This window comes from Siniperca chuatsi, linkage group LG4 (assembly GCF_020085105.1).
Source record: "Siniperca chuatsi isolate FFG_IHB_CAS linkage group LG4, ASM2008510v1, whole genome shotgun sequence".
In the NCBI taxonomy this organism is placed as follows: Eukaryota; Metazoa; Chordata; class Actinopteri; order Centrarchiformes; family Sinipercidae; genus Siniperca; species Siniperca chuatsi.
The window spans coordinates 3,482,158-3,497,513 of record NC_058045.1 but is presented as its reverse complement, the minus strand read 5'-3'; the positions used below and the strand labels follow the sequence as shown (position 1 = coordinate 3,497,513).

Sequence of the window (15,356 nt, the reverse complement as noted above, 5' to 3'; positions counted from 1 at the left end):
AGATGCTTTGGTTTGCAGTTGTGAATGGAAAGCATGGGTGAAGCATGGGTAGTGGCAGGTGTTTCCAAATATCTCGCCAAAGGCCTGCAGTTGAAAATGAGCCAGCTGGCTAACACTGGCACATTTACAGAAATGTTGATTAATGTGCGTTGTCCTTATAAGACAAGGCAAGGCAAGGCAACTTTATTTGTATAGCACATTTCATACACCAGGGCATTTCAGTGTGCTTTACAGGGTACTAAAAATACAGCAAATGTGAAAGATTTACAATTTTAAAAAGTGCAAAAGTACAGGCAAGTTATACAAGAGATGAACATTTTTAAAGTAAACTAGTGCATTTTAAATCAATTGGAAATAAAAATATAAAAGAACACAGCAAATACTCCCACATTTAGATGCACAATTTAATTAAATTACAAACAATTTAAAAACAATAAAAATGGGGCCGAAATCCTGATTGAAAGTTATCTGAGCAATTGTTCAACGTAAAAAAATTACTTAATTTTTCAATGACATTCCTAAACAGTAGGTTTGATATAGGCCGATAATTATTTAGTACTGTTGTATCAAGTCTGTTCTTTAGAAGAGGCTTAATGACTGCTGTTTTCAAAGTCTTTGGAAAAATGCCAGATTGGAGAGTTGTTAACTTGACTTAGTTCTTTCTTTAGGCTGCTCAACGCTGTTTTAAGGAAGGTTGTGGGTAAAACATCAGGGCAACAGGTGGATGAATTGAGATTGGAGATAATTTCTTCAAGTGTTTGTCATTAATGGGATTAAATTGTGTCATGCATACCAAGTTACTTCTGGAAGACCCGGGTGATGATGCTTTTTTGTTATTAATAAATAAATAAATAAATGAAATGGCGGCATTTAAAGCGCTTTTATCCAAAGTGCTTTACAATTTTGCCTCTCATTCAGACACACACGCACACGCACACACACACACACACACACACACACACACACACACACATACACACACACCAATGGCAGCGAGCTACCATGTAAGGTGCTGGCCTGACCATTGGGAGCAATTTGGGGTTCTGTGTCTTGCCCAAGGACACTTCGACATGTGGACAAGAGGAGCTGGGGATCGAACCGCCAAACCTGTGATCATGGAAGCATATTTATCCATCAGACATCAAATAGACTGAAAAACGTGTCCGAAACACTTCCAGTGTTTGTTGTAGTTTGTGTTGTGGAAGATCAGTGGAGTGAAGTGTACAAGCCAGTTCATGCAGAGAACTGGAGTTGTGCTGCAAAACTTTTAGGTGACATGTTATACTCTCAGCTATGCATATCCTGAGCAACAATAAGGGGCTCTATTTATTCTGTCATGCTCAGTTTATGTCAGGATCAATTTACACAATATTTGTATCTTTTGTGACAGTCATTGTATCAGATGGGGTGATCATAGAGTCATATGTTTTTCTGCAATATTACCTGCCGTGCCGAAACACATGCTAAACTATACATTGGGCCCCAAGTCAATCATGGCTTGCTGTTGTTCAAGTGCCACGGATCGCCACACTTTTACGTGACAGCACCATTGAATATTAACATATGTAATCAAGGTTTTTATGAATGTGAGTGAACCTGGACCTTTTTATTGTCACTTGGCAATGAGGTGGGCTCTTTTCCCGTCTTTTTCCTTCCCAGTTCGTATGACACACTACACATTTTTTGTTTCTGATGCCCCATGTCCGTTGTTTTTTTGCTGTTATTAGGCTGATATTATGTAGTCGGACCTGGCATTAGTCTTTTGCTCTGTCTAAAACTGGGAAAACGCAGCCTTTTTATAAATGTTGTTTAAGTCTTCTTTTGTTAACTCACACTACACATTTTAATCAGCTTTTCTGCACATCCAGAACCTGTGGCTTTTATACGTTTAAGACACTGCTGCATTGCTATCATCACTGCTGCTGACATATTATACATAACATTTAATCAGCCCAGAGCCACCCAAGCATCCATCTTCAGGCTCTGATTCTAATTTCTCTTGAAGGGGTTGGGCTATATTTTCATCACTCTACAAACACATGTTTAACTTTATGCTGTGGAGAGTGACTAGGTCAGAGCCCAGACACTAAACATTAACTGTATACTCTGTATTCATATTAAACTATAACCGTTCCCAGTGAGTTGGAGCAAAATGTCTTATTATGGTCAAGGACTGAGGTGTATATTTGATTTGTTCATATTCAGAGATGTGGTGTTACCACTTTGAATCACCTGGATTAGTGTAGTATATTAACTAAATTAAACAAGGGAACCAGTGGTTTAATTTAGTCATATTAAATGTCAGAGGATCCTGCAGTATCGGATCAGGGTGGAATTTGGTATCGCTGCATGGCATTTAGAAGCATTTTCTCAACTGAATCAATAAGATGCTCGTCAGTTGGCCTCAAGTGGGAAACGTCTGTGTGTTTGTGTAGGCGTGGTCGTGTCTGTCTCCTTGTGACTGGGCTGTTTTTATCTTTGTTTCACTCATTAGCTGTGTTTCCACCGCAGGAACTTTCCCCAGGGACTAGGAACCTTTGGGTTTCCACCACAGGGACCAGGGTCTAAATTAAGTTCCGGGGGCATTATTTTACCCCCCAAAAGGTCCCTGCTTGGGGGGTAGTACTTTCCAAAAGTACAGGAACTTTCGGGGTGGGCTGAACATATCTGATTGGTCCAGCTCCGACCGGCAGAGCAGAAAGTGGTTTGACTATCTGGATCGATGCGTTGCTGGATCACAGGCCAGCCTTCTCTGGTGTAGCGGCTCAGCTCCTGCGCTGTTGGAAGCCATGGTGGAAGACACGGAAACGGATGACCAATCGGTTCAATGAATGATGCTTGTTAAATGCTATAACGTTAACTGTTGTCATACTATTGCTACCCTAGCTAATGTTAGCTATCCGCTAATGCTAACCGCTCATGGTGTAAAATCGTGGTGTTCGATAAGACAAGGCTTGGCTAAAACGATACAAAATGATATCTTGTTAATGTTGTATTAATGTAATGTTAATGTATTTTGCACATTTATATTTCTGCAGATAAATAAATAGTTGTGGAAACAAATGTTTGTATAGTGGCTCTATATGTGTAAAAAGACACAATGCTTATGTTACCATATTCTAATATTTACAACACTCTGAGGAAGCAGTGGCTCTCAATTTCACCACTATACACCGGTAAACTCAGTATACCAGGTGAGAGAGCATAGGTTAAAATAAACAAAGGCCCTTATGCTGAATTGCTGGTGATGTGTTTAAACAAGTTTGAGTTATGCAGCTATGTGATGGGTGTAACCTAATGGGTATAATTTGCCTAATCTTCGCTGGTCTTCAGCAATGAAGACAACAATGAGCTGAAGGAACTTTTTAGTTCCTTGAAAAGTAGTTCTTGGGAATAAAAGTTCTGGGTACTTTGGGTGGAAACGTGGCTATAGTGTCTCTCTACCACTTTGTCATTGCATCTTAAGCTGTATAATCTATGCGTTTCTCTTTCACATTTATTTGTTTAATCACTTATAGAGAATCTGGTAAAACACATGAATCAAAGAAAACTGAAGATATCTGTCTTTAATAAATGCGAATAAAGGTAATCTTGGCAGTTTGCTCCATCATCCCTCCATTTCTTCATCTGCCTATCTGTGAGTACTGCTGGTCTCATTCAGAGGCCTCACACCATGGTCCATTTCTGTCACATCATTAGGTCTAACATGCCACAGGCGTCTTAGATCCTGTTGAAACTCAAACACAAACAGTTTATTTCTTGCATCATTGTTACTCAGTCATTGGACAATGACACCCATAAAAACACTCTATCAACAACATTTTCAGAGCAGATTTCTAACTCACATCAGCGTCTAGTGATTCCACCAGAAACTCAATTATATTTATAGTACTTACAAAAACACTTCAATGAGGCTGGCACTAGGGCTGGGCCATATGGCTGACAACATCAAAATAACGATAATATTTTCTGATTCATATCGTTATATGTCATGATATAGAAAATGTATGCAAAATCACTTGAAATAATCCAGTGCAATCATCATTGTCTGTCAGTGCAATGAACAGTGTTTTATTGTATTGTTTTTATCTTTGTCATCACGATTAAATCGCCTCTGCATCTTAAAGCTCTAGTCCACCAGGATGCCCCGAAATTACATGTATTTTGTATTTCTCTGCACTAAACTTTGTGTTACAATGTAGGTCTTAGACCTTCTCTCTCTGACCTCTTCTCATGTACAGATTTGTCAACAACTCTTGTTCTCTTTTAGAAACATTATGGCACCACATTTCCAGTATTTCATTTTTAATTTGGTTAGTTAATTATTTAAACTGTTTTCTATCTTCTTTTTTTCTTTCTTTCTTTCTTTCTTTCTTTCTTTCTTTCTTTCTTTCTTTCTTTCTTTCTTTCTTTCTTGTCAGCTTTGATTCGACTCCCATTGATACTCGGGCACACACTCACACGCATTCTTACACACACACACAAAATCCCTTCCCCTCTCTGAGACGGGGCCCGTCAGGACACTGTGAAGTGTTTTGAATGTGAATGCAGTGTAGACTTGTCTTCCATTAGCATGCCAGGCTGTCAGTCTCCATGCAGAGTCCCTTGCTGTCCGACTAAAAGATGCTCTCCTGTTGTCCACACACACAACAAGAGGTGTTGCTTGCAGTAAACACTCTAATCTCCTTCTCTTGAAAAAGCCTACCATAAAATCCCACCCCTATTTGGCATATTTATTGCAATGGACAAGAGTGGGGGCTTATTTAAAGCCAAAGATGGCCTCATCTCGAGGTTGCCATAGCAACAAAATGTCCCGAAGCAGTCTCTTTAGCAACAGAGGTGGACGCTACTCCGTCTGCTGTTTCTGATTGGTTGTGACGGACATCTCTATTACACCACCATCCGCCCCCACCATCCCTCCACCCCACCCTCCCAAAATACAGCCACAATCAAGATAGAACGGCTCATCAGGGCTGAAGAATCCCAATCCTGCTACTTGATGGAGCTGCAATTTACTGTCAGGGCTGCTTTATAACCTGTGTGTCTCTCTGGGGAACGTGGTGGTGGGAGTTGGGGAGGGGTGGGGTTGCAGCTGTTGTGATGGGACATTAGCTGGGACAGCATAAAAAAAAAATATAGAAAAGATGACAATGATGAAGATGAAATCAAAGGCAGCAGTTTATCCAAAGTACATTCTTACATTCAGACTAATTGTGTTTTGTAAAAGCAGGATGTTGAGGGGCGTGAAGGAAGGAAATTATGTAAAAAATGAATTGTGCTCAGTCCAGGGCAATGAGAAAGAGAAAAACAGACTTTAAAGTAGAGAGGGAAGACATAGAGAGAAAACACAAAAAAAGGAGTGGGAGAGAGCATAAGTGGTAAAATCCTGTTTCTGATAGAGAGGAGACAGGAGGTATGATAGAACAAGAAAGGTCATGAGCTGGAGTCATGGCTGTGAGGTTGTGTATAGCTTAGCCTGCCAAGCCAAGCCAGACACTCTATAAATAGTCCTATACATGTACTTCTGAGGGGCACAAAGGTTGATTTTCCTGGAATCAATGAAAATATGATCATCTCAAAGAGAAGGGCAACAACAGTGACTCATGTGGCACAGGACATTTAATTAATTTTTTTTTTATTTGTGATTTTTGTAATGTAGCATTTTGCGTTCATTTGATAGTTGACAGTGGAGAGAGAGACAGGAAACATGGGGGGAGAGTTGGGGAGATGAAATGCAATAAATGTCCCCATCCGAAATTGAATAGAGACCGTTGGAGTTACATGTTATGCATCTTGTCCACCAGGCCACACGGACACCCATGCAAAACTTATTGTAAATAAACATACAATGTATTTATACAATGTATCTATTTGGAATTATGGATATTATATTAAATTATGCTTCTCATCAGTATTGTTATAAGACAATGTCAAGTTGTCAGTTTGTCAGCTAGATCACATGGTATCAGGTCAGTAATCTGTTGTGTTGTTCACCACATAATATTTTCAGCTAGTGTAGTATAGCATGAAAATAGAAAATGAAAAACTAAAAATGTGTATCTATTAATAAAGCAATCTTAACTCAAGCTCCACTTACTCATTTGCTCTGGAGCTTTCCACTTTATTATGCAGTCTTCATCAGCAGATTAAGTTTGCTCCGTTGCCATGGAAATAGATGTTCAGACTTTCCATAATTCTTGGCACCTCTAGGACCTCTCATCCATGTTGACTTAAAAGTTTGCTGCGGTTTATTCATTGTGTTTCCAACAACTTGGGGTACTCTCATTTATAACTATATAAAAATGTACACAGTAAGAACCCCTGAAGTTTTCTATACTAAACATGTATATCTCTATTTCAATTCTCTTTGCTTATCCTATTATAAATATTTTAATCTCCTTATTGAATTATTCATTTATTTACTATTCAATCTTAGTTTAATCTTAGTTTAAGTTTTAGTTAATGCCACTGACTCTTCTCAACATACACGTCTTACTGGGATGATCATTTGTGGGATGTATTCCAGTTATCAGATGTAGTCCATCTTCTTTACTGCTTCAGTTATATTATCTACAGTTATATTTTTTTGTTGTCATTGGCATATTTGCTTTCAGCTCCACCGGTCCTGCTCTGTTTACTCTGAGCCCTTGTGTTTGTATGAACAGAGGAATTCTTCCATGTCCACATGCTGTCAGGACAGACAGGATAAGAGATGGTGGAAGTAGATATTGTACATCAACAGCAGAGCAACTGCTACCTGTCGCTCTGCTGTCGCAATGTCTGGGCGATTGATGGCTCTGTGGTCGACAGAGTCTGTCCTTAACAAGCTGTTAGCTGCGGCTCAGCACTCCAGAGTGATCAAAGTAAAGTAAAACTGCTCTTCGGTTTTAATGAAGGTAATGTTTTAAATATACTTGGTATATCACTCATTTTTATTTTTATTCTGATTTCACTTCTTTTCTCTTGTACGTACATCCTATTCTGTGCCAGCAATAAGTATTCCTATCAAAAGTATTAACAGGATTAAAGAGTAGTTCTTGCTCTTGCTTGTCCCAGACTTACAATAATTAGCTATAAGAACATAATGGCATCCTCAACATACAAACTAATTACATGTACTGATCCATTAAAAGAAATGCATATAGATGGCATTACCTTGACATATTCTACTACCATTTAGAAATGTTTATATATCAACCATAATTTTGTAACTACTGATTTTTTTTGTTATTATTTTTTATACTATGGATGGCAATGTCAGTCAGTCAGTCCACTATATCTCAACAACTGTTGAATGGATTGCCATGTAAGTTTGTGCAGACATTTGTGGTCCACAGAGGATGAATCCTACTGACTTTGGTGATCCCCTGACTTTCCCTCTAGTGCCACTATGAGGTTGACATTTTTGTTTTTTAGTGAAATATCTCGATAGCTATTGGATGGATTGCCATCAAAGGTTGTACAGTCATTCATGGTGATCCCCTGATTTTTCCTTTAGCACCACCAGCAGGTCAAAGTTTTCACTTATCCAGTGAAATATCTTAATATCTGCTGGATGAATTGGCACTAAATTTTGTACAGAAATTCATGGTTCCCAGACAATGTATCCTAATGTCTTTGGTGATCTTACTTTTTCTCTAACACCACCATGAGGTTGACATTTGTGGTTTTGAGTGAAATGTCTCGACAACTGTTGGATAGATTATCATGAAATTTGGTAAACATATTCATGTTACCCACAGGATGAATTGTAAAAGGTTTGTTGTTCCCCTGAAGTTTCCTCTAGCACCATCATCAGGTCAAAATTTTAACTTGTCAGTATGACTAAATACCTTCAAATCTAATGACATTCTCATCAGCCCCATCTGCACTTTGTGTTTTGTGCTAATTGGCAAATGTTTGCATAAACTAAGATGATGATGAAAAATTAGACAAATAAAAATCATTATACCTAAACATCAGCGTGTTAACATGGTCATTGTGAGCATATTAGCATGCTGACATTAGCATTCAGCTCAAAGCACCGTTGTGTCTAAGTATGGCCTCACAGAGCTGCTAGCATGGCTATAGACTTTTAGTCTTCTTTTATAGGGGGGGCACATGATCATCCTTTCTATAGTGAGGTAAGAATAGGACTTGTTTGTCTTAAGCATTGATTCTGAAATTTTAGTTTCATTACATTTTATTGCAAGCATTACCCTACTGAAGTGCCCTTCAACAAATCCCCGAATCCCAACCCACTGGAGCAGAGCTCTTCTGTAGGTGTCCAAACAAAAAGAGAATTTGCCAACAGGGATCAATAAAGTTTCACATTATATTATTAACCCTCTGCACTGTAGGCAGAAATCCAGCAGGTTTGAGGCTCGTAACAACTGCTTGAGTTACACCAGTGACACATTTTTCCTCTGCTTTACCTCTTGATGTTGAAGTGCGCCCACGTAGCCTTCACAGCTGAAGAGCATCCAGTAGATGGGCTGCCTTGTTACTATGCTGATTATGTTAAGTTTGCACTTATGTCCTACATTCTTGTACTCTATTACTTTACAGTCCTCATTCTCGTCTAGTAACTGATGGCCTTATTGTCTAGGAAACTTTTTTGAGAGAATGTTTGACAGAAGTAGTTCATTTGTAATTATAAAATCCATAAAAATTGCTTCTTTTACAACATATTCTGTTCCCCTTAAATAGCCTCCTAAAATTTTCTCTCTCTCAAGCATCTTCTCAATGTGCTCACAATGAATCTTATTTGCTGTGAAGGCACAAACTGCAATGTGAAGGCAAATTTTTGTCAGTGCAGGCGCTTTCGTAATGAGCCTAAGCATTATTCACTCTCATACATGCTCTTCCCAATCACAAGGCTCCATTCCACTGCCATTCCTGTTTATGCTAATGAAAAATATTTTCATTATCTCTGCAATAAGACATTTAATAGGCACTCTGCTTCTCAGCCCGGTGAAGAGTGTCTATAATTACAGTTAGTCAGGCGCAGAGGCAGGGGGCCAAAACGTCACAGCTGATTTGAATGTGGGCAAGTGTCGAACAAGCAGTGATCTGATTTCCGTAGAGCTATCAGGAAATGCTCCTGCAAGTGGTCTGGATAATTAGAATGGGTTTATTCTCAAAGTACAATGGATGTTGAAGAATGAGTCATGCAAGCATACCAATAGCAGATGTAGTAACATAAATGCATACTGTATCACTCTAGGTGTGGTATATGTCACCTTGCTGGCATTTATCCAGCTATAGTATTGCAGCCACATTTTTGAATGTTAAATTGATGTGTTTTAATGTAAAACTACTGTGCCTACACCTACGGTAGTCCTAGACCTAGTTTTTAGTCATGCATACTCTCTTAAAAAATAGAAACTTGAAAAACTTAATATTTTTCAAACAGTACCCCTTAGGGATGGAGTGAGGAATAACATTATTTCAGCAAGTGTGCAGTAACAAAACTGAGTGTGCAGCCATGCTAGCAGCTCTGTGATGCTGTACGTAGCACAGTACAGTTGGGTTTTGAGCTAAAGGCTAACATGCTTGCAGTGACAATGTTAACAAGATGATATTTAGCAGATATTATGTTTACCATATTCACTATCTTAGTTTAGCATATTAGCATGCTGACAATTGATCATTAACACTGATCAAAAAAACTACAGCTGAGGCTGAGCTGAATGAGAATGTCATTAGTTTTGCAGGTGGTGCATTAACACCTACACAAACTTGTCGTTTTTGACGTGATGATGTTGCTAAATGAAAAGTCAGAGGAATCACAAAAGTTATTACATCCATAAATCCATGGCAGTCTATCCATTAGTTGTCCAGAAATTTCATTCAAAACCACAAATGTCAACCTGCCTGTGGTACTAGAGGAAAAGTTGGGCTTTCACCAAGTCATTAGGGTTCATCTTCTGGGGACCACAAATGTATGTACTAAATGTCGTGGCAATCCAAGCAACAGTTGCTGAGGCATTTCAGTCTGCACCAAAGTGGTGGACCGACACTGCCATCCCTGCAGCCACACCACTTGTGTGGCAAAAAAGTTGGTTGTTTACTGCAGCCGTCATTATGCAGGGCCAAAAATATGGTCATTCAGTGCAGAGGACAATAGAAACCACATTGGTTCAACTTGAAAACACTGATGATTAAATGCTATTTGAATCAGTTTTTATTGGGATTTTAATCAGTTTCTAGTGGGAGCAAAACTCCCACTGAAGACATAAACTGATATCTTGCAGATATGGGAAAATGAATTTGTTAATTTTTTTAGCTTTTTAGACAGTAACACTGTAAAGCTGAGAGCTGCAGTAAATACACAAAATGAAAACCATTGCATCCTCGATGCACTGATATTTTGAATTTTGGACATATTTTAACCATGTGGTGAAAATTAAACTGGCTTGTTAACATTTATCATTCAACGTTCTGAGCACTGCTTGCACCAAGCTTGTTCACCGATTGCAGGTTGAAAGGTTTTTAATGATCAATGCTGACCATTTTACAAATCCATTTTGGGGGAGGGCAAATTGAAATATTTTTTTCTCATATTTATCAGAACTGTCATCAAGTATTATTTCAAACTCTGCTAACTAGTTTTATTTTTCAACTGCTCTAACTTCATTTACAGTATGATCTGCTGTTTAGTAATGTGTAACTGATTCTGTAACACCTGCTAGAAAAGGGTTTAGCATATGCAAACGGTTTAGTGTGCAGTAAATCACTTAAACAAATACCCATACCATGTCAGCACATAACGAATGTTAGCGTTGGAGCACCATAAAAACATGCACCTCCTTTCATATAGCACCAGTACTCAATTTGTTACCATATGATACGTTGGAGTTGCATTTGTGGTGTTGTTGAAAGTCTTTAACTTTTATGGGCTATCAACACAGAAAATGATGCATTGGTGAAGTGTTTATGTTGCGAGACAAGTGCTACAACCACAACACAGGGGTGAGAGCTGTTCACTGGAGGCTGAGTGTTTTTCTGCCACTTTGACTTTGGCTGTTGCCAAGTTTAGAGATTGAGGGTAAGGATCATCTTTCCTAACTATCATCACTATCAGTATTAATATTTAAGCTTCTCATCTCTGTATCAAGGTACGCACTGGTTTAACTTTATTATTGTGGAGTTATAGTGATTATTATGAAGTTTTATGAAAGAGGTTTGAACAGGCTGTATTTGCTGGTATTTGCTGAATAATATCTTGTAAGCCTGTAACAATAGACCTACAAGATAATAAATTTAATGAAATTGCCATGATATGACTGGATTTGCCAAATGTACATAATGCAATTCATATAATTTGTAACTGTGTTTCATGTTCAAACTTTAATAAACATTTAATAACACTAACAAATGTTTATGGCCAATCTCATTTAGAGTTTATTAAAAATTTAATCAGAATGTTACATTTTTTTGCTTGATAGTGTATATTGATCTAATCAATTATTACCACTGTAAGAGGAATCATATTGCAAGATATTGTAGTAACATTTAAAATATTGAACGACTGTCCTAAAAATTGAACTCATTTTCATGGCAAAGTCTAAGATTTACACCCCTAATATGTTGTGTTATCACTGTTATTCTGCTTTCCAGCTGTAATTTCAGACCTCCAGGCTGTGTGTCTTGAAATTTTTATTTTTTAACCAATACACATAATAATTTCTTCATAGCTGCAGATGCTAGGACCAGTATACTTCCAACATCAGTATTGTTTGCAGTTATCCGTCTCTGAATAGGACTGAATCTATAGCCAATGAACTCTTTGGGCAATTTAAATGACCAAAAAAAGCGACTTTATAGTTTTGACTCCAATTTTGTCTTATTTTTTCTTTTCAGTGCTTCAAACATGATGCCAGTAATTAACCTCTTAAAGCAAAATTTCTGCCCCTGTCAGTAGTTGCAATGGAACTGCCAATTTTGGGGTTCACTCACTTACTTGTGGCTTGTCAACAGAAACCATGTAGCTATAAATCCCATTTAAATACTTTGTAATCCTGTAGTGTATTGCAGTTTTATAGATAGTACTGGTGGGCCGGTGGAGCTTATGTCTATCGGGGCCATGGTAGCAGGGTCTCCATGCCAGTGATGTCAGCAATGGTCGTGTCTGCCTCAGTTATTACTGGCACTGTGTTGTTCTCCGTCTGCCAGCAGTGCTGAGCGACTGCCCTGGCTCTGTTAGTCCCACCTCATCCCCTCTATGCTGCTGGAGATGCTCTTTATTTTACTGGGTCACACTGAAACCAGAGATGTGAGAGCTTCCTGGCAACATAAAAGCGCTGTGATGTAATGAGCAAAATTTTGCTTTGTGCATCAGCTCCTATGTCCTTGAGGTCATACACCGGGTTGTAGCAGTGCCACTTTACCTACACTTCCTGTCTGAACAACAAACAATGGGTGTGACAAAGGGATCTAGGTGAGTGGGAGATGAGGCAGGGGTTGAGTCAGTGATGAGCTAAAGAACAAGCTGCATTATGCAAAATGCACCTCTAGGTTGTCTTCTTTGTGTTAAAATGTTGAATCCTGTTGTATATAGACAGATGATGCACTGTAACTTTTTCCAGTAACCTACATTGGCTCAACCCTCCAGCCTAACTCTAAAAGCCTTGTTCAATTTGTGATACAGCAACCTAAAAGCTTAGCCATCACCACTGAAAAGAAAATGTGTCCACCACATTCGGGGCATAAAAGACTAGCATTATGGGTATTATAATAGGTCCTGTTTATCAGCCTGATAGGCTGAGGTGTGAAATAAGAGATGTGTAATAACTCTCATTACAGTGATTTTCATGCCAGTGGGTACACTGGTAGCATACAGCTCACACTCTGCCACACTGGCAGATATGTCAGGATTTACCACTTAACCTGACAAAACCTCTGTGGACTTTTATACACCTTCATTTAATCAAACAAGGGGGCAATTCTGAATGCTTTCCAGCCTGAGTGGGAGTGAGGAATGGAGTGATGGTGAGAGCGTGAGAGAGAGATGGACTGTGAGAAAATCAAATGAAAGAGGCTGTTTTTATTTGTGATGTGTGCTGGATGTGTGGGTGGGTAGGTGGTAGCTGATGGCTGTGAAACCTGAACAAGAAACGGTGGCAGCAGCATGGAACTGAACCAAATGTGTCACTGCCTCATGCTCACTGGGCCAAGGAAGGAATTTACTGGCAACAGCGGCCTGCTAGGAATTCAGCGGGGTGACTGAGTGTGTGTGCGTGTGTGTGTGTGTGTGTTTGACTTTGTGTGTTTGTAGTGGTCAGATTGTATTCCATCTCTTTACCCCCTGGCCAGTTATAGGACTGAGCTAGCGTGCTGGCACTCCCTCCTCCCTGCTACAGGCAGGAAGAGCGTGTAGTACATGCAGCATTCGGCCACATTCACAAGCTTGGAGGGGAACAAAAGTAACGAAGCCACAGCAGTGACCGTATGGACACAGGTAAAAAAAAAAAGAAAAAAAGAAAAAAAAAGAAAGAGAAAACAGTCTGGGCTTTCTGTTTTTTTTGCTTTTCATTATTCTGAGGAAGCTTCCTGCATCTTTTCATAGTTTTATTTTTGCAGTGCCAGTGCCAGAACAAGGTGGAAGTGGGCTCTAATGTTACAGCAGCAGCACTGAGCTGCTGGCAGGGCTGCTCTGTCTCTACTGCCAGCCGCTAACAGAGCAACATAAAGTGTCTCGCAGATGTTTCTTGGACTGATATTAGGTAGCATGCTTGATATAGCAAATATAAGTTTATATGGTATTGTATTTCTCTGTATGGGTGCAGCCCAGCTTTGCCTTGGTCAGGATAGTGAGCTCTTCAGTTTGCCATAGCATCGTGGTCCTCCAGAGCCAAATTGTACTAAAGGAAGCCAGATAGATCCACTCTTCTATAGTGATATTTAACATTTAGTCAAATGCACTAACTGGTCAGAGTGGGATGATAAGAGGATTGTCACCATTGTCAAGTGGACAAATAACCTTTAAAATATTATGATTTGTTGATTTGTTAATGACTCCAGCAGGCTTTAAAATAGCATACAACCTGCACTGCAGCAACTACATGATGAGCTTCTCACAAAATCACATACTTCTTTCTCTCACATTTATTTAAAACAGGGCACAAATGTTTCTTTTGGCCTGGCATTGGTTTTGGTCCAAGCTTAACTTTTATGTTTATGTGATGTAAATCTGTATGATTATTAGACAATACATTCACTACTGTTTATAGTAGATATTATTGTAGTATAATCAGTAATTAAACAACTATATATTTAAAAATAATGAAAGATGCGCTTCTCAAGTTATCAGAGCTCAGTTTATGTCCTAAAACAGTAAACAGAAAATACACAAATGTATTCAATTTACAATAACATGAGAATAGCAAGCAATTAGTCACATTCTGTATAACTCTAACCAGCAAATGTTTGGCATTCATTTACTTTGTGTTAATGAACTAATCAATGCATCAGCTAGTTGTTTAGCACTAATAGATGAAGATTGTACTTTGAGAATCTTTACTGGTTTGTTGTAAAAAATATTTCCAGCTTAAAGCTCATGTGGCTGTTGAGAGCTGGAGGCTGAAAGCATCATCAGGGAGCTCTTCGGACTTTCAGTGGCTGCTAAATAATCGGAGCTCCGGGGCCAGCGGCCCACTCTGCAGGCTGCCGAAAATCAACAGTGATAATGTTTTAACCTACTTTTGTGCTGCGGCCAAATCAGGACCCCTTTTGCAGCTGTGGCATTGTGCGACTCAATTAGGTGATTTTTATTTAAGCATTAGGCCATGCACCAAGTGTCATTTAGTTCTTGGCAGAGGTGTGTGTGTGTGTGTGTGTGTAAATGTGTGAGTCTGTTTGCACATTAGTGAAAGGAAGTGACTGGTGTTGGTCTGTGAGCTCGCCAACAGATTTTAAATTACATTCTTTACAGAGAGCAAATTTTGTGGGCTCTCCATTTGAATTGCAACAGAGACCAGCCAGGCTTAAATTGGGCAAATGTGGAGTTTTTTGCGGTGTGCCAAGAAGAGAAGAGTCATTTGGCTTTTTATTGTAATTTTTTCCAATTAAGGTTTGCACTCGGTCTTCTGCTTTTTAGACTTGAAAAGGTCACATGTAGTCTCAGTGTTCAAAATAACTTTTACTGTGAGGGCATTTTAAATTTGCTATTCTTTTTACCAACGATTTTAACACTGGTGATGTTTGCTCACCTACAGTAAAACTTTAGCAGAGTAACACTGTACTTGTACTTGACTAGGATACACACACAAACTCACACACACACACACACACACACACACATAGACAGTGGTCTACCCTTTTCTGAAACACACACACTCTTGCACTCTCACTCACACATACTGTAATTGCAGGCA

At 39.0% G+C, this 15,356-nt stretch overlaps 1 protein-coding gene across 10 annotated transcripts in view; it reads left to right on the top strand.

Annotated features, from left to right (window-relative positions):
* Nucleotides 1-15,356, top strand: part of LOC122874587 (pleckstrin homology domain-containing family A member 7-like) — a 134,352-nt gene that overhangs the window by 46,422 nt on the left and 72,574 nt on the right. The window contains exon 1 of one of the 10 annotated variants that reach the window (XM_044192646.1): nucleotides 13,096-13,441. The exons of the other annotated variants lie outside the window; for them this stretch is intronic. The gene's annotated coding sequence lies outside the window, so the exon portion shown is untranslated. Of the gene's footprint in view, nucleotides 1-13,095; nucleotides 13,442-15,356 lie in introns of those variants that run through there. 10 annotated transcript variants of the gene reach the window in all.